The 19,711-nt window shown below is 48.3% G+C and overlaps 1 protein-coding gene across 1 annotated transcript in view; it reads left to right on the top strand.

Moving 5' to 3' along the window:
* The window catches only part of MEGF11 (multiple EGF like domains 11), a 355,188-nt gene that overhangs the window by 26,694 nt on the left and 308,783 nt on the right, over positions 1-19,711 (top strand). The gene's annotated exons all lie outside the window — the stretch shown is intronic.

Genomic DNA, 19,711 nt, shown 5'->3' on the forward strand with positions numbered 1-19,711 from the left:
CTTCTATTACTTGAACACTCTCTGCGTACAGCATCTTCTCAAGAGCTTTCCTGCTGTGATATGATTTAAAAGGCTCCTTCATCCCAGATTATCTTCCCCACTAGCCTGCCTTGGATTTTGAGCAGCTTCCCAGCCTCAGAGAATGTCATCGCTCGAAGGACCTTCCTGTCCCCTCATTCAGCAGAGAGCAAACTGAGGCCCAGAGGCAGGAAGTGACTGGCCCCAAGGTCACAGGGTGATCTGGGGCTACAGCAGGAACAGGAACCTGGACTGGCTCCTGGGCTGGGGGTCTTGTGGCCTCCGCCCCAACGCCCCTGGCAGGCGTTTTGGGGGTAGAGTCTGACAGAGAGGAAGGGGCAGCCCCGGAGGCTGGGCGGCTGGCCCAGGTGGTCTTAGGAGAAGGAGATCTGGAGCATAAAAGGATCTGCTGTCTAACTGGGCCGGGGAGTGGGGGTGGGGGGGCCCTCAGGGGATGGGGACGGGGATAAAGAAATAGAAGAGCCACTTCCGAGCACATCCCGCACAGTGGGACCCAGACCACGTCCGTGGGGTGAACTGGGGAAGGACGACGCTGTCTGCTGCGCCCTGCCCTTTCCCAAGGGCGGTGCTGAGAAGCAGGCAGAAGCTCCCGCAGTGGGGCCAGGCTGGGAGAAGCAGGTCGCAGCGGAGCGGTGCCCATGGGGGAGAGGAAGGCGGTCCTTAAGCGGCGGAAGGCCGGAGTCCAACTTTGCCACGTGGAGATGTGCTCTTGGGCATAAATCATCCGGAGTGCCGGGCTTTTGTTTTCATTTGTACAGAAAGAGGGCGATTATACCTCACAGCGTTGCTGTAGGATTGATCGCTATTAATATCCAATATTAATAATACCAAGGATAAACGCTTTCGTTAATTGAGGCTTAGTATGTGGCCGGTGCTGGGCCCAGCAATTTCCACGCATTATCTTATTGAATCTTCGCGGCGACTCCGTGAGGAAACTGAGGCTCGGGCGCTAGGGCCGGTGCGCGGTACCGCAAAGGCTCGGGGAGGCCGCGGAGGGAGACAGCTTCTAATCTACGGCGCGGCGACTGTGTTCTGCCGACCCAAGAAAAAGTTCCCTCCCCACCGCTGTCAGTGTTTACTCCCCGCGGGCTCTGGACGTCCTTGGAACCTTCTTCCAGAAAGGCGGTTTGCGGAGCTCTCTGTGGACCCGAGCGTTTTCCACTCTTCACGCCACCTCCCTGGGAATCCTGCCCAGGTAATAATTTTCTGAAGGAGGAAAAGAGCCTGGCAAATGAGAAAACAATCTTCTGACTGAACTGTTGCCCGCCTCCCGTGCTGTCTGTCAGCCGACCCTGGAGCCCTGGCGGGCTGCGGGGCTGTCCCTAAGTACGTGTGTGAGTGCGCATGTGTGAGAGTGTGAACGTGTGTGTGAACATTGGTGCGAATGTGTGAGAGTGTGAACGTGTGTGCACACCGACATTTGTGTGCGTGCGTGAGAGTGTGAACACGAGTGTGAGCACTGGTGTGCATGTGTGAGAATGTGAACATGTGTGTAAACACTGGTGCGAATGTGTGAGAGTGAGCGTGTGTGAGAGCACTGGTGCACACGTGTGAGAATGTGAATGTGTAAGTGTGTGTGTGAACATCGGTGTGGATGTGTGAGTATATGCACATGTGTTTATGGAAGCGTGAGGATGGGTGTCGGTGTGAATGTGTGTGTGAGGGAATGTGTGTGTATGAGCCTGTTTCCTTGTGCATGAATGTGTGTATGGCCGTGTGCATGTGTGTGTACTTCAGGGTGGGTGTCCATATGCACGTGTGTGTTTGCCAATGTATACCTGTGTGTGTGAGCCTATCAGTGCGTTTGTGTCCTTGTGTGTGTGATGATGTATTGTGTGCATGTGCATGAAGATGTGTGTAGGTATGCGTCTCGGATTGTGTCGGTAGGTATGTGAGCTGTTCATGGGAATGTGTGCCCAAGTGTGTGACCATATGTGAGTGTGTGCTTGTGGACCTATGCCTGTGTGTGAGTGTGTGTACACGGGATGTGACCAGACGGGTCAAGCCCACTGGGCCTCTGCTTCCAAAGAGCAGTCATTAAGGAAGCACTTTAATTTTCCAAACTTGGGGGGTTCCTTGGTGGCTCAGTCGGGTAAGCGTCCGACTTCAGCTCAGGTCATTATCTATCTCATGGCTCGTGGGTTCGAGCCCCGCTGACAGCTGGGAGCCTGGAGCCTGCTTCAGATTCTGTGTCTCCCTCTCTCTGCCACTCCCCTGCTCATGCTCTGTCTCTCAAAAATAAGCATTAAACAGGGGCGCCTGGATGGCTCAGTCAGTTAAGCGTCGGAATTCGGCTCAGGTCATGATCTCTCGGTTCCTGGGTTTGAGCCCTGCTTGGGGCTCTGTGCTGACAGCCAGCTCAGAGCCTGGAGCCTGCTTCAGATTCTGTATCTCCCTCTCTCTCTGACCCTCCCCGGCTCATGCTGTCTCTCTCCGTCAGAAATAAATAAAACTTAAAAAAAAAAAAAAAGCATTACACAAACTAATGATTATATAAACATGGCAGGGTAGCCTGGTGGGGTGCCGGGTGATGTCACCCACTGAGTGTTAGGCTCTCACATTCTCCCTGGGGCTTATAGAAGCCATGGTGTCTCCTGAACAGGTCTGTCGGCCACCACTTTCCTGGGGAGAGAGCTGGTTTTATTGCCATTCTTAAGCAAGATGGAGTATGTTCACTGGGCCAGGGCACTGCAGAGGCCTCTCTTTGGGGCAGGGCTGTGACAGGAATGCCTCCTAGAGTCTGGGCCTTGGAGCTGCTCCCTAACGGGCACATGGTAGAGGTGCTGGACCGTGACCAAGTGTGACTCCATGCCAGGCCACTCACTGCGACTGGGAGAGCAGATGGCAGGGCTGGGCCCTCTGGATGGCTGCTCCACTGTCCGGCGCCTCTCCCTGCTGCACACCTGTCTCACTGTCGCAGGGTCCCCAGGACAGCCAGATTCCACCGCCATCTTCTTACCTGTGCCCACATCCTCTAGCAATCAAGGGAGCAAAGACCCTTTTCCATGGGGGGCAAAGGGGTTGACATGTCCTGGCTAAAGGCAGAGAGGGCTGGGGAGGAATTATGTAATTTGAGGAGAAATAGGTGCTTGGAGCTGTTGACTGAGGTAGAGATAAACTTTGCTAAGACTTGCCCACCACTAACCCTAGTCATGAGATTCACTCCCCACTCTTGGGAAATATTCTCACTGATCCTTGTATAGAGCTTACACAATGCCAGGTACTTTACATGCATTAATTCATTGAATTGACACAACAGCCTGATAGGTGGATAATGTTGGTATCCCTTCATTTTACAGAGGATGAAACCAAGGCTCAGAGAGGTGAAGTAACTTGCCCAAGATCACCCAGCTGGTTACGGGCAGAGCTAAGCAGTAGTGTTCAAGAGACTGCTCTTAACCACTGTGTATATTATATCCCTAAGTAAAAGTTGTCCTGTTTTTTGATTACATTTACTCCACACTGGCTGATTCAAGGAAAGAGGTCATGGTCAGTGTTTCATGGGCTGAGCAAGGAGCTGACATCTTGAGGGAAGTTGTGATAGTGGAAGGAAGATGCTTCATGCTAAGTGAGTCTTAGTAGAGGGCTGGCCAGGGGTTCAGGTTACTGGGGCTCAGCCCCTTTTGTGCTGCCTGCTTCCCTGCATAGTAAGTTCCCAACAAGTGATTTTTTTTTTTTTTTACAAATAGTTTCCATATAACACCCAGTGCTCATCCCCACAAGTGCCTTCCTCCATGCCCACCCGCCCCCCCCATCCATCAGTCCTCAGTTTTTGTCAGCGTTCAAGAGTCTCTTATGGTTTGCCTCTCTCCCTTTTCCCCACCATTTCCCCCCTTCTTCTCCCCCATGGTCCTCAGTTAAGTTCCTCCTAACCTCCTATACGTGCAAACATATGGTATTTGTCCTTCTCTGCCTGACTTATTTCGCTCAGCATAATACCCTCAAGGTCCATCCATGTAGCTACACATGGCCAGATTTCATTGTTTCTCATTGCCATGGAGTATTCCATGGTATAGATAAACCACATCTTCTTGATCCATTCATCTGTTGATGGCCACTTAGGCTCTTTCCATGTTTTAGCTATTGTTGAGAGTGCTGCTGTGAACATTGGGGTACATGTGCTCCTATGCATCAGCATTTCTGTATCCCTCCAACAAGTGATTTTTAAAATGAAAATAATTTTGGTAACGGCTTTATTGAAGTATAATACACATACCATACAATTCACTATGTAAGTGTACAATTCACTGGTTTTTAGTATATTATTATAATTCAGTGGTATTTAGTATATTTACAGGGTGAATCATCCCAGAAAGGACTGCCATAACCATGCATAGTCACCCTTATTCTCTCTCCCCTAGCCGCTGGTGAGCACTAATCTGTCTCTATGGATTTGCCTGTTCCGGACATTTCACCTGAATGGATTCATATAATATATGGTCTTTTGTGACTGGCTTCTTTCGCTTGGCACAACATTTTCAAGGTTCACCCATGTCATAGCATGAACTAGTACTTCGTTCCTTTTTATCGCCAAGTAATATTCCACTGTGTGGGTTTTTAAAAATCCATTCATCAGGTGATGGATACTAGGACTATCTCTACTTTTGACTACTATGGATAATGCTGCTGTGAAGTTTTCATATGGAAATATATATATATATTTTTTTATGTTTTATTTATTTCTAGGAGAGAGAGAGAGAGACAGCATGAGCAGGGGAGGGTCAGAGAGAGAGGGAGTCACAGACTGAAACAGGCTCCAGGCTCTGAGCTGGCAGTCAGCACAGAGCCCGACGCGGGGCTCGAACCCACGAACCGCGAGATCATGACCTAAGCGAAAGTCGGACGCTTAACCGACTAAGCCACCCAGGCGCCCCTGGAAATATATTTTTATGTTGAGCATGTACGTAGGAGTAGAACTGCCGGGTTGTGTGGTAACTCAGTGGTTAACATTGGAGGAACTGCCAGACTGTTTTCCAAAGTGGCTGCACTGTTTTCTGTCCCTGTCAGCAGTGTGTTCAGACTGTGATTTCTTCACATCCTCATCAAGACTTGTTTTTTTCTGTTCTTTTGGTAGTGGCCATCTTGATGGGTGTGAGGGGATATCTCATTGTGGTTTTGATTTTTGTTTCCCCGATGATCAGTGATGCTGGCATCTTTTCATGTGCTTACTAGCTATTTCTCTATCTTCCCTGGAGAAGTCTGTTCAGATCCTTTGCCCATTTTAAACTGGGTTCCAACAAGGTTGTTGAAGGGAAGAACAAAAGAGTGAGTGAGTGAGCCAGCCTACCACATATCAGAAACTGGGGATGCCGAGACGAAGAGGACGAAGAAGACCAGTCCTTGCCCTCAGAGAGCTCATGGCTCAGAGCTGGAGACAAACACACCTGAGAAGCAGACAGATACATGTGCTTGAACAGCAGTAGGCACAAGAGGCTAGGTAAAGTAAGGAAGGCTTCCTGGAGGTGGAGCCATTTGAGATGGCTCTTTATGGGAGATGGGGAAGCACAGAGCTGAGGAAAAGCCATTCAGGTGGAAGAACTTGCCTGGGATGAGGAGGCAGTGGGAGAGCTGGGGAGCTGCCAGAAAATAAAGGGTGGGGGATGGCAAAGCAGGGTGGAATCTAGAGGCTGTTTTTTTTTTTTAATTTTTATTTATTTCTAGGAGAGAGAGAGAGACAGCGTAAGCAGGGGAGGGTCAGAGAGAGAGGGAGATACAGACTCTGAAATAGGCTCCAGGCTCTGAGCTGGCAGTCAGCACAGAGCCCGACGTGGGGCTAGAACCCACGAACCGTGAGATCATGACCTAAGCGAAAGTTGGACGCTTAACTGACTAAGCCACCCAGGTGCCCCCCCCTTTTTTAAAAAATATAAATATATACAATCAAATTTATCTATTTTGATGGGGAGGGGCAGAGAGAGAGGGAGAGAGAGAATCCTAAGAGAATCCCAGGACAGAGCCTGACATGGGGTGTGAACTCACTAACCGTGAGATCATGACCTGGGCCGAAATCAAGAGTCAGACACTTAGCCGACTGAGCCACCCAGGCTCAGTTTTGGACCCCAGGAGAAATAGCCAGGAGAGGTGCCTGCATGGCTGAGGGGTCTGGAGTGGCAGCAGCTCAGCCTGGGTTTCAATTTGCCATCCAAAGCCTGCCTGTCCTCAGGCCCTCCTAACAGAACTGCTTCAGCTGCTGCAGCGGTACCGGGTGGGTCCTTTTATGTTTCAGTAATTATCCTGTCACCCACCAAAAATAATTTCATCCCAGGAAGAAGGCAGGTTTGGTGGTGTTGAAAACTGCTGCCGCGTAAGTGCAAGTGGCCTAATTGGGATTCATAAATCCACTTTTTAACAAGCACAATTAGGAATACTTACTGCAGGCCAGCTTGAGGAAATCAGGAAAGTGCTGTTAGCTGGAGCATCTTTTATGTGGCTTTATTTAATGGGATGGAAGACTTAGTTTGACCCTGGTATCTCAATTAGTCACGAGGGGAGGCAGTCTCAACCTAAAAGTGACATTTTACCCCAAAGTTTAATCCTGAGTCATTTATTAGGCAATGAAATAGTGGGAAGAGAGGTCTTCTAGATTGTTCTTTGGGGGAAAGTGCCAAATCCCCATAGGTTTGAGAAAAGATAGGAGAGATCCCCCCAAATCGGACTGATAGTATGGACAAATACTCAGATAAAGAGGGTTCTGTCTCCCCCCTCTTTTTCTGTTGTTTTATATTCACTATGCCAATTCAGGTATGCCAATTGCTGTGGGGAGGGTGGTGGTCTGACCAGGAAGATTGAACTAAGGCTCAGGATGGCTGTGAAATCATATGAGATCCAAAGGTATCATGGAGGATGGGGTGGACACAGCAGTGCCATGGAAGGAGAGATCTTTGTGTGGGCTGGAATGATCTGGAGAGCTGCCATGGGAGAAGTGGGGTTGAGGTGGGGTTGAGGATGGGCAGGATTGAGGAATGTGGAAGGGAAGAGAGTGCACTGGAGCCACCATGGGCCCCTGACCCAGGCAGCCTTCTCCCAGGAAGATGGCAGGCACAGCTATCAGCAATGATGGAGCTTGGCTGTGCTGGGACCCATGCAGAGACAGCTGGACCCGAGCTGGGAGGCCCGGGGGCTGGTCCTGCCCCTGCTTCCGTCTCACTGTGGGACTCGAGGCAAGTGTTTCCCCCTCTGTGGATCCCAGTGTCCTCTTGACTGCTCTCTAAGGATCCTTCCAGGCTTGACACTGCGCAATATAGACAAGGGATGTTGGTGTTACTGCTTAAAGTAGATAAAGAATGCTCTAGGAAATTCCCAGGGTAGAAACACATGACACAATATGAAAAGTTGAGCCTTTTGGGGATGTAAGGAGGAACATCTGAAGATCTTCACAAGCATGGGGCCAGAGCACTCATGGGTCTGGTCAATTCAAGAGACTGAGAAAGAATTTCCAATTGCTTTTTATTAAAATAAATGAATGAAGGATGGATGGATGAGTGAATGGATGGATGGATGGATGGAAGGATGGATGAGAGCATGATGGGCTTTGTGCCTAGTGTAAAGGAAGGATCCCTGGTGCAGTAGGATCCCTTGGATCCCTTCCAGGTCAGGAAGGCTTGGGTCTGACCCCCATTCTGCCCTTATTGGCTGTGTGGCATTGGATATGTAACTTACCTTTTTGAACCAAGGAGAGGAGGTTATTTTCATTTGACGAAATGGAGATTTAATACTACCTATGTCATAATCTTGTAAGAATTAAATGAAATGAAACAAAGTGCTTGGCACACAGTAGGTTGGTTTCCCTTTTCTCCTTCTTACTCCTCACCCACATCCCTGATTGGAAAGTTGGGGTTTTATCTGCTCTGCCTCCAGCTAGGGTCTTGTTGGGGGTGCTAAGGAGGTGTATTACATGTAGGAAAGGTACTTTATAAACAGTACTTTGCAATCATAAAGGTTGTTTTTGCAAGGTCATTTGTAACAGTACCTGGGATGATGATGGAGGTGAAGACAGGGAAAGACAGTAAATGGGCTCTCAGAACAGGGGAGAGTTTATGCTGTTCCCTAGTAACACTGAGGGCTTACTGGCAGGGGAAGTTTGCAGACCTGGTTGGGGCTCCCAGAGCGGGGGTTTGTTTACAAGGAGGGCTGAGTTTCAAGGGCAGCCTGGCCCTTAGGTGGGCCTACGTAGGGAGATCTGGAAGAGCTGTATTCTAGAGGCACCTGGGTTCCCAGGAGAACCCTGTTTGACCTTGAAAGGTGGAATCGAATGCAGTGGCAGGTCCAGAAAACAAATGGGAAGAGTCACACTGGTTGGGATAAGATCAGAACTAAGATTTACTCCGCACCATCCACGTTCTAGTGATGGCTTCAGTTGCTTTTACACACATCATCTCAATGAGGAGGCTGAGGCTCAGAGACGTGCAGTAACTTTCCCAAAGCTGCAGAGTAAGTAAACGGCAGGCCTGAAATGTCAGGCTGGGTTTGTTTGCCTCCGGAATTTGCTGGAAGCCAACTTTGAATAGTAACATCTTTTTTTTTTTTTTGATTTTTTTTTTATACTTGTAAAACATAACTGAATCCCTCCAACACTCCTTTCTAAAAAACCTTTTATTGGGTGCCTGAGTGGCTCAGTCGGTTAAGCATCTGACTTCAGCTCAGGTCATGATCTCACAATTTGTGAGTTCAAGTCCCACATCTGGCTCTGTGCTGGCAGCTCAGAGCCTGGAGCCTACTTTAGATTCAGTGTCTCTCTCTCTCTCTCTCTGCCTCACCCCTGCTCATTCTCTGTCTCTCTTAAAAATAAATAATTAAAAAAATAAAATAAAAAATAAAACCTTTAATTTTGAAATAGTTGGCAAAAACCTTTTAGTTTGAAATAATTGGTAGCAAAAATAGTGAAGAGTGCTTGGATACCCTTCCTCTGGCTCCCCCTCCCCTTCCCCCCCCCCCCCGCATGATAAATAGCATCTCAGGTAAACATAGTATAAATACAAAAACTGGGAATCGTTTACTATTAACTAAACTACAGATCATGTTGGGATTTCACCAGTGTTTCCATGAACTCACTTTGTGTGTGTATCTCTGTGAATTTTGTCATATGTTTAGATTTGTGGAACCACTGCTATAATCAGGATACAGAGCTGTTCAGTCACTTCCCCCCAAAAAACACCCCTCCCTTGTGCTACCCCTTTATAGCCCAGCCTCTTTCCCCACTCCCCTGATGACCACTGATCTGGTTTCCATCACTCTAATTTTGTCATTTTGAGAATGTCATATAAATGGAATCACAGAGTATGTAACCTTTTGAGGTTGGCTTTTTTCATTCTGCCTAATTCCCCAGAGGTTTGTCCAGGTTGATGCGTATCAGTTTGTTCCTTTTTATTACTGAGTAGTTTCCCCATGGTGTATTAGCCTCAAAGGGCTGGCGTAACAAAGTATCCCAAGCCAGCTGGTTTAAAACAACAAAAATTTATTCTCTTGTGGTTCTTGAAGCCAGAAGTCTGAAATCAAGGTGTCAGCAGGGTGGTGTTTCCTTGAAAGGCTCTGGGGAGGAATTTTTCCTTGCTTCTTTCTAGCCAGCAACCATGGGCGTTCCTGGCTTGCAGGTGCATTGTGCTAATCTCTGCCTCTGTGACCATGTGACCTTCTGCCTCTGTGACCATGTGACCTTCTCATAAGTCACTGGATTGAGGGCTCCTTTAATCCACTGTGGCCTCATCTTAACTCATTATATCTGTAAAGACCCTGTTTCTGATGAAGGTCATATTCGGAGGTTCTGGGTGGACATCAGTTTCGGGGGACACTATTCGACCTAATATGGGTGTACTGGGCGTGTATAACCATTTGCCCACGGAGGGTATTCTGGCTGTCTTCAGATTTGGGCGGTTACAAATAAAGCTGCTATAAACATTCTAGTATAGGTTTTTGTGTGAGCATAAGTTTTTATTTCCCTGGGATAAGTGCCCGAGAGTGCAATCGCTGGGTCATATGATAATTGCATGTTTAGTTTAAGGGGAAAAAAAAACTCCTGCCAAACTATTTTCCAGAGTAGCTGTATCATTTTAAATTCCTGCAGCAATGTAGGAGTGACCCAGTATCTCAACATCCTTGCCAGAATGGGGTGTTATAATTAATTTTTATTTTAGCTGGTTTGCATGACATGACATCGTGGCTTTAACTTTCAATCCCCTAATGCCTAATATACTTTTTTTGCCATCTGTATATCCTTTTTGGCGAACTATTTCAAAGTCAAGTATGTACCTATTTTTAACTTTTTTTTTTTTTTTTTTTTTTGCCTGTGAGTAGCACATGGTTCTGAACCCCTATGTTGAAGAGGCTATCCTTTCTGGGCCACTACATGTAAGCTTCATCGTGGTGGAATAAACAGGCACTTAAGACTGATTTTGCTGCTAAGAAAGCCTAAGGATGAAGGACTGGTTTGAAGTTATGTGGCACGTTCTCAATATAGAGGGAGCTGATGTTCAGGTCTCCGTGGTCCATGGACATGCCCATTTTAAAGATCAAAATGGAGGATAGTTAGTGGCAAAACAGGCTCTGGCTTCCCGCCAGGGGCCCATATTTTAAAAAGCAAGCAAATGGGCCAGGCAGCAGGATAAAAAACAAGAAGTTTTATGCTTTAGAGATAGAACCCGTGTTCCCTGTCTACACCCCAACCCCTACTGAGCCTCATCTAGCAAAGAGGGGTGACTGGCTGTCAGCAGGGATCTGCGAAGTTGGTCCTAAATGGGGAAGGACAAGTTCAGGTGCACATTCCAGGGATTCCCTCTTGAATCCTGACTCCAAGTGCTGGCAGGCTGGCAGTGTTTGGGGACAATTGCTGTGGCCCCAAGAGCAGGCTTTTAGCTTAATTGAATCAAGTATCTTAAAAATGGCAACTCATCAGTCAGCTTTCATTTTGTTCCTGTTGTTTAATTGTATTTTCCTCTAGGGATTAACCAAATCAATGTAAATGCTGGGTGATTCTGGTTTTTTTCCCCTCCATTTAAAAATCAGGGGGACACATAGACAGGTCATTGTCAACTATATGACAGCCAAGACTGATGATGGTATCTTTCCTTAGTTGAGTGAGGCTCTCAATAAATCTTGTAAAATGGCAGCACTTTCTACCCTGTTCTGAGATGGATGCCGGTGAGATGAGCCAAAAGATGCTGAGCACCCACGGAGCATGTTTTTGGCATGAGGGCCCACAAAATGCCGAGTGAAAGCTGGGGCCCGTAGGGACCGGGAAATGATCGTTCTCAATTACTCCTCTAAGGCCTTGCCTTTCTGGAGGGCTCCTGGGAAAGTGCGGAGTCAGGAGGCCTGAGTTATAGAGGCAGCTCTGCCTGCACCGGCCGCAAACACAGGGGCAAGACTCTACCCCTCTCTGGGTCCCCATGGCCCTGCCATCAAGGATGAGACTAGACAAAGAATCTCATGTCACCTCAACTTCTGTGGCACCTGCCACCTCAGGGATTGTCTCCCTTGTGCCGTGGTATCAACACCTGTGGGAAGAGAGGGCGGCGAAGTGGGGTGGAGCGTGGAGCTGGACGGCAGTTGGGTCACACTGCAGGCTTCCCCTCTGTGGGGAGGGGTGGCCTGCAGAGCCATCCACCATGAGGCAAGGGCCCGAGCCTTGCTAGCCACTTCCCTTTGGCCAACTAACCAGTCTTCAGATGCAGCTGCCCCTAGATTTGGGGTGTGACCTTGACCCAGGTGGCTTCCCTGGTCAGAGGTAATTCCCAGAGAGCCTTGGGAATGAATGGCTCTGTCCTGAATGGGGTATCTGGGTGGCCACCGTAGCCTTCAGCCCCCCTCTGGCCTTCCTCTCCATACACCCTGACCTGAGATCTGTTGGTCTTTGGGGTGGAAAACCTCAATTTCCGCACTCCTGACAGTCAGCTGCCTCTGGCCTGGACCAGGGTCTAAGCAGAATAGAGTTCTAGGTACCTGTCCACTGCTTCCCCTCAGTGGCTCATGTGGGACCTGGGCTGTGCCAGTGGAGGACGAGGTTGGGGTGAGTTTGCTCAACAGGGCCTGGGAAGATAGGCAGCATCTTGTATGGTCTTCCATAAATGTTGCTGAATACCAGCTAGGTGCCAGGCACTGGGAGCCATGTTAGTGTGGCACGTGCAAAGGTCTGAGTGTGACCTGACTCTGCTGTGCCTCGGTATCTCCTTCTTGGGGTGATGGGGTGTCTTTTAGAGCCAAAGCCATCCTCCTGGATATGGATCCCCTTACATGGGATGGCATGTAATTTTTAAGGGGAACCTAGAGCCCTTCCCCTTAAAGGCCAGGTCAACAGTGGCCATTGAGCTGTCACTCTTGCTTTAGCATCAATGGAAATTCCAATTTACGGACCATGGTTTTGGAGAGGCTGGGTGACAGAAGCCATCAATCTCTGCATTTCAAATTTATTTTATTTTATTTTTCCAGCCTGAGTGCCTGTTCTGCTGTGAACTCTATCTGTCTAATCAGCTTGCAGGCAGTTGAAGGAGAGTGGGTGTCCCCTTGATCTGGGGGGGTTATGTGCATAATTCCCTTTAATTCATCTCAGACAGGGCTTTGAGAGCCAGGTTTGAGAGTGATTTTCAAAGTCTTTTGCTGGAGTTCAAAGATGCATCTCACCAGCCGGGCCAGTAAATTACAGGAGCAGTTCGCCACGAATTTCCAATGTGGAACAAATTCCTAGGACTTCTCAGGGGCGGTAGCCCTCCGCATCGTCCCCTTCCCCGGCACAGGTGGGGATTATGCGTTAGTGTGTCTGGAGGGCACTCTTTCCCACGCTGCCTGGGCCCCATGCACCCCAACCATTCAGCTTTTGCTGGCCCCTCCCTGTTTCAATCTTATTTTGAATCTGCACTGATGCCCCATTTGTTGTGGGGGGTGAGGGGGGATTCCAGGTCAATGGTGCATTCCGGTGCTGACAAAACCTTTATCCTGAGTGTATGTCTTCACACTTTATTTGCCTGTATGATAAATGCAATTTCCACATCAAGACTATCAGTCATTTTCTGATGTGATCTGTGCAGCTCTGCCCGAATTGAATCAGCTCCTGTATTATTGTGACAGTTTATTTGGTGAAAAAATGAAAGATGTGTAAATTAAAGTGGAGGTGTGCTTGGTGTAATGTGGAGGTTCCAGGGGCTCAGGGGCCCCTGCCAGCTGGATTCCATCCTCCCCCAGTGTCTGCATTGGGCTCTACTGCCCTCTGAGCTCAGGACAGAGACCAAGGCAAGGGCACAGAATGATGGTTCGGGGAGGTTGCCATGCTGGGATATGTCAAGAGAAAAGCAGACAAGTGAAGACACACTGAGACTGGAACTCAGGCTTAGCATTCTAGTTGTTAATGCAAAGGGCTGGAGGTGGGGAGAGGCTGCTGGAGAGAGAGGGAGAGAGAGAGAGAGAGAGAAAGACAGCGAGAGGGAGCATTATAGCTCTAAACTAAAGGTTAATGGCAAACAGGACATCAGGACCCTTTTCCTGGATTCCCTGTGCATCAGCCCTTGAAGAGCAGGACCGTTGCAGACTCAGGGTAGCAGTCTCTTTCTCTGTCCCTCTCTTCCCCTCCCCTGCTCCCTCCATCAAGTTGCCATGCATACGCGCAGCATCCCAGCTCTGGGCCTTGGGCATGGTGCAGTGTGGGAGGGAAAGGCAGCCTCTGCATGTGCCGAACATGTGGGAAGGATGCCCACAGTACCATGAGCTCCTTTGAGGAGATGCCAGGCTTGGGGGTGACATGCTAAGGAAGCAGACACAGCAGTTCAGCGAGGAGGAGGGTGTGTAGAATCCTGGAGGAGAAAGGAAGTCACTCTGCCCGAGGAGTCCTTGGCACCAATGGGTTCTAGCTGGCCAGCTTCACATATAAGTCATCTCAATTAAGCAAGCAGCCATTTCTCCCCTCCCTGAGGCCTGTCCCTTTCCCTTCTGCTATCTCATTTCCAGCGGCTGTTGACCAGGCCAAAGCCAACCTAGCAAAGCAAAGGCCTGCTCCCTCTACAAGACCCCCAGAATATGTTTTGAGAATGCTTGCCTCCTACAGTGTGAGGACCAGAACCTGGAGGGATTGGGCCACCCCGATCTGGTGGGAGAACTTGCCCGAAGCAAAGACAGAGGCAAAGTTTTGCTCCAGAAATTGCCCACTCATGCTTAGTCTCTTCCCCTCTGGATATGTCCAACTGCTTCGGAGTCTTGGGAAAAGGGGTGGGTCAGGGTCCATTTTCTCCATGTCGGATGTGATGAGGATGGTTCCCCCAGTAGGGGAGCTTCCTTGGGGCTTCTCAGTTCCAGTGGTGGTGGACAACCACTGGTGGTGTTTCCCTGGGGGGAGGAGCTGGTCTGCTTAGCCACTGGCAGAGCGGAGACAGAACTTATTGAACCGAGCTCTCTGAAATGGCATTGTCCAATACTGTAGCTATTCACCACATGTGGTTATTTAAATGAATTAATTAAAAACAAATAAAATTAAAAATTCAGTTCCTGGTTGGAAAAAGATACACCGTGCAAACATCGATCAGCAGAAAAAACATGAGTGGCTTTATTAATATCAGGCAAAGTCCACTTCAGAGCAAAGAAAATTCCCAGGGATGGGGAAGGACATTACATAATGACAAAAAGGACAGTCCTTCATGAAGATAGAGCAATCCTAAAAAAATAGACAGCAAACAACATGCAACAAAAATTTTGTCCTCTGATCACACTGGCTACTTTTCCTGTGGCTGGTGGCCGCTGTCCTGGATAGCAAGATGCGGAACATATCATCACTGCAGAAAGTTCTATGGGGCAGCACTTCTCTACATTTGCTAACCCCATGTCTGTTTTGTTCGCTGCTATATCCCAGTGTCCGGAAGAGTCAGTCCCCAGCACACAATAGGTTCTTAACATTTTGGAGACCTTAGGAGCTTCTGCCCTCATGCCGCCACTATCTTGCTGTGTGACCTTGGACATGTTGCTTCACCTCTCTGGGTCTCTTCATCTATCAATCAAAGGATTGGCGTCATCTCTGAGATCCCTTTCAGCTTTCATAAGCTATAATCTGAGGTATCTAGATGGCTTATTTTATTTATTTTATTCACAGGGAGGGATCAAAGTGAGCAGGAGAGGAAAAAGGGACAAGTTTGATTTTTTAACTTGAGTCCTGAGTTCTCTGTAGCTCATCAGCACCCCTTTCCCGCCCCCCAGTGTAGGGATTTATAAGCTCCTATGACCTGTCTTTTCCCTTCCTGCTCTTCCTTGTGCTGTAATCTCCTGATCCCACCAAAGAGCTGCTTGGCTCTCCCCAGCTCCGCCTTAAACCCCAGGCAGATCTGCAAAGCTGGGAAGCCAGCAAGGGCATAGAAAGGCTCAAGAACCCCAAGAATTTGGCCCTCTCTTCAGCTGTCCAGAGCCTGCTGTTCTTTCTCCCTTTGGACACCAGCGTTCCGTGGTTTGAGGTAGCCTGCCCAGCCTCATTGGAGTCCCAACTGCTGGTGCTCCCTGTGTGGGCTGAGAGAGTCCCTGGCAGGGGGATTCTGGGCTGGCTGCTGCCTCAGTACCTCTGCCAGCAAGCCTCTGGGGCCCCGGCTCCATGATGGGGATGCTGCTGCATGTGCAAGTGGAGACCAAGCTAAGGGCTGGCAGTGGGGTGGGGGGAAGTGCATCCCTGTGTTGCTGGGGGGCAATGTGCCAAGTGGAGGAAAGGAAATGTAATTACCTTCAGTACTGGACTCTTGGCAGAGCGAAGGGCCAGCGCAGCCTGGCTCTAGGACCCTGCGGCTGAGGGTTTGGCCATGTTAGGAGAAGCACTCTTTTGTCCTCTCCCTTTTCTGAGGACCTAAGGTGGGGGCAGGGACAGGGAAGGCACCCAGGCTTCCCTTTTGCAGGTCCTCCCCCCCCTCCCCCCGCCGCAGGACACACCAAGCCAGTGCTGATGAGAGAATCTGAGGACAACTGTGAGATGGCAGGCGGGTGCTGAATCCTGCAGCTTTGTGCCAGGCCTTGGCGCGTAAGGGATCATGTGTGATAGGTGTCCTCCATCCCTCTGGGCCTCTGATCTTCTCTCTGTGGCCCTTGGATTGCCGCTTGTGCCCCCACAACCATCTCTGGCATCTCTGCCACAGAGAAGCCCACTTCTGCACGGGCCCCTACTTTATGCCTCCTGGTTGGGTTTGGCAATGGGAGGCACATGTGGGAGGTTGGAGGGCAGGAGGAGAGAGGGGGTGAGGGGTTTCTTCCCTACTCCCTCCCTGTGTGGGGCTCTGGCAGGGGCTGCCCCCACCACTATGGTGCCCATCCTCCTCAGCTTCAGCTCTCATTCCTACCACCCTGGCTCTCCACTGTGCCTGTCAGGACTCCCGACCATTGCAAATTCCAGAATGTCTTAACAGTCTCTGTGGATTCCCTTAATCTTGCTCACACCTCTGCAAATAGTCCCCTTCAGTAAACTCTACTCCATCCGATTTGGATCCTTAGGACAACAAATCAGTGTATTTTTCTCTGATTTCTCTGGCAGGAGGAGTTATGTAGGGAAGGGGACATATCCTGGCATTTTGAATATACCCAGAGAGGGGCAAGGAGCTGCTTCTAAGAGGCTCCCCGACATACCGTGTTAGCCAGCATCACAGCCAAAATATTTAATAATTGGTGCGTCATAGAACCCATGCATCAGAACGGGGCATTGAGCAGTGGAAACGGGCTCCTGGCAGAGTCTAGAACAGATGCTGACCTTAACACAGCTCTTGAGGCTGGATCAGTGTAAACTGCTGATGACCAGTTCTGGAAGGTGTCTCAGCTTTGCTTTTTTTCCTGTAAAATGGGGCTGAGTTGCATGTGTGGTAAGATACTGCTTATATGGGTCTGGTTAGGAAGGCCCCAGGGAAGGGCATACCTGAGGAGATGCACAGGGACAGAAGAGGGCACAGAAAGTTATCCCCTCACCCCCACAGACGCCCTGGGATCTAGAGCCCCTAGGATTTGGACATGCAGAGAGAGAGCCCAAGGTTGCTTGTTGCCTCAAAGGATGGTAGCCAAAGTAACCTTTCTTTTTTCTTTGTTTAATGTTTGTTTATTTTTGAAAGAGAAAGAGAGAGAGATTGGAGGAGGAGGTGCAGAGAGAGAAGGAGACTCAGAATCTGAAGGAGGCTCTAGGCTCTGAGCTGTCAGCATGCAGCCCGATGTGGGGCTCGAACCCACAGGCCAAGAGCTGCGAAGACACGTGAGGCTGGGAGGGCCTGGAGCATGATTAGAGATGGCTGAGACAAGAGCCGTCTGGCTGGGCTGGTGTCCACCTCCCACCCGGTGTCCCTAGCTAGTGGACCCTTGACTTTCCAAGTGCAGTGCACAGAGGATGCTTTCCTTTTTTGTGGTCCAGTGACAGGCTTGTCGTAGAGAAGACAAAAATCTGAAGGGAGCACTTTAACATGTGTACAGTGGCTTCAGGGGAAGGGACAGTGGCAGTGAGAGAGGAGATGCCTGGAGGTTGTTGGAATAGGGGTGGCAGAGCACACACTGTGCTCCAAAGTCATCCTTGACTGCTATGTCTTTTTTAAAAACTTTTAAATGTTTTTTATTTATTTCTGAGAGAGAGGAAGAGAGACAGTATGAGTGGGGTAGGGTCAGAGAGAGAGGGAGACACAGAATCTGAAGGAGGCTCTAGGCTCTGAGCTGTCAGCGCAGAGCTCGACGCAGGACTCAAACCCACAAACCGTGAGGTCATGACCTGAGCCGAAGTCGGTCGCTTAACTGACTGAGCCACCCAGGCACCCCCAAGTCCTGTTCTTACTGGAGCTAATGGCCCTGGAGATGTTTGTTGTTGGGATTTATCTGGAAGACAGAGATGTTGCCATATTCGTCTTTCATTCTAACATGCGTCCTGCCCATGAGAGAAAAATGTGGTATTGAGGTGACAATCCCAGGCAGGAATCTATCTGTGTGGCTTTGGGAGAGTGATTTTTTTTCTTCTGGGCCTCAGTTTCTCCATATATGAAGCCAGATGAGCTTGAAAGTCCCTCCCTTTGAGATTCTATCTCTACAGGATGTACTTGATTCCCATCAAGTGCAGTGGATTGTCCACCTCACACCTCCTTGCCTGGAGTCCCCCATAGAGCCACGGGTCCACGTTGCAGGATAGTTGGACTGTGGTATTTGGGACGTGGGTGGTACGGAACATCATGATGATTCCTGGCTCTTTAGGAATCAACTTTGGTCCTCTGGTTCTAGAATTCTCCGGGTGGATCTGAGAAGGCATCACTCCCAGGCAGGGCTGGAACCAGAGTGAGACAAGTGAGTCCCCTAAGGCAAACACTGACTGCAGTATTTGTTCTCAGGTGTTAACCCTGCATTTACATGACCCTGAGATCAAGTGCCTCCTTAATTTTTTGTGAATTAAATTCATATTTTGAGATACATGTAGATGCACATACAGTTGTAAGAAATAATATCTTTTGCTCAGTTACCTCCAATGGTAACATCTTGTAAAACTGTAGTACAATGTCACAACCAGGATATTGACATTGGTACAGTCAAAAGGTACAGAACATTTCCATCACCACAAGGATGTTGCTCTTTTATTCAGCCTTCATTAACCCCAGGCAATGACTAATTGTTCTCCATTTCTGTCATTTTGTCATTTCATAGACTCCTAAAATATGCAACATTTTATGATTATTTTTTTTCCCACTTAGCATAATTCTCTAGAGATTCTTCCAGGTTGTTGCATTCCATAGTTCGTTTCCTTTTTATTGTGTAGTAATATTCCATGGAATGGTTGTACCACAGTTTGTTTATTCACCCACTGAAGGACATCTGGGTTGTTTCCAGTTTTGGACTGTTACAAATAAAGCTGCTATAAACATTCTTGGGTGGATTTTGTGTGCACATGTCTTCATTTCTCTGCATGTTTAGTTTTTAAGGAAGCTGCCAAACTATTTTCCAGAGTAACTGTACCCTTTTATTTTACCACAAGCAATGTATTAGTGATAGTATCTCTATATCCTTGCCAGCATTTGGTGTTGTCACAATTTTTTATTTTAGCCATTCTAGTTGGGGCTTTTTTTTCCTTCTATTTTTTATTTGAGAGAGAGAGCGAGAGCGAGAGCGAGAGAGAGAGAGAGAGAGAGAGAGAGAGAATCTCAAGCAGACTCCACATTCAGCATGGAGCTTAATGTGGGGCTTGATTCCATGACCCTGTGATCATGACCTGAGCTGAAATCAAGAGTCAGACACTCAACCGACTGAGCCACCTAGGCATAGGGCATGTTTTTGAAACAACTTTGCCAATCTCAATCTCCTTGACACCATTATTTTTCAGTCTCTTTTTTAATTAGTGTGTTTAGGCCATTTATGTTTAACGTAATTATTGATTTCTTAGGTAGATCTTAAGTACCATTTTATTTTTGTTTTTTGTTTGTTTCTGTTTCTCTGTTTTCTTTTCCCTGTCTTCTGGGGGGTTACATAAGCATTCTTTTTGAAATTCATTTTGATTTATCTATAGTGTTTTTGTGTGTATATCTTTGTATAGCTTTTTATAGGAGTTGCTTAAGGTATTTCATTCTGTATACATAACTTATGGCAGTTTTCTGGTGTAATTTTATCAGTTTGAGGAAAGTATAGAAACCTTGCATTCTTTACATTTTTATAACCTCTTATTTATAATATGATATTTAATATCAACTTTATTTCAATGGTATACAAAACTTTACTTCTTTTTTTA

This window comes from Hyaena hyaena, unplaced genomic scaffold (assembly GCF_003009895.1).
Source record: "Hyaena hyaena isolate Hyena2069 unplaced genomic scaffold, ASM300989v1 scaffold_15, whole genome shotgun sequence".
Lineage (NCBI taxonomy): Eukaryota > Metazoa > Chordata > Mammalia > Carnivora > Hyaenidae > Hyaena > Hyaena hyaena.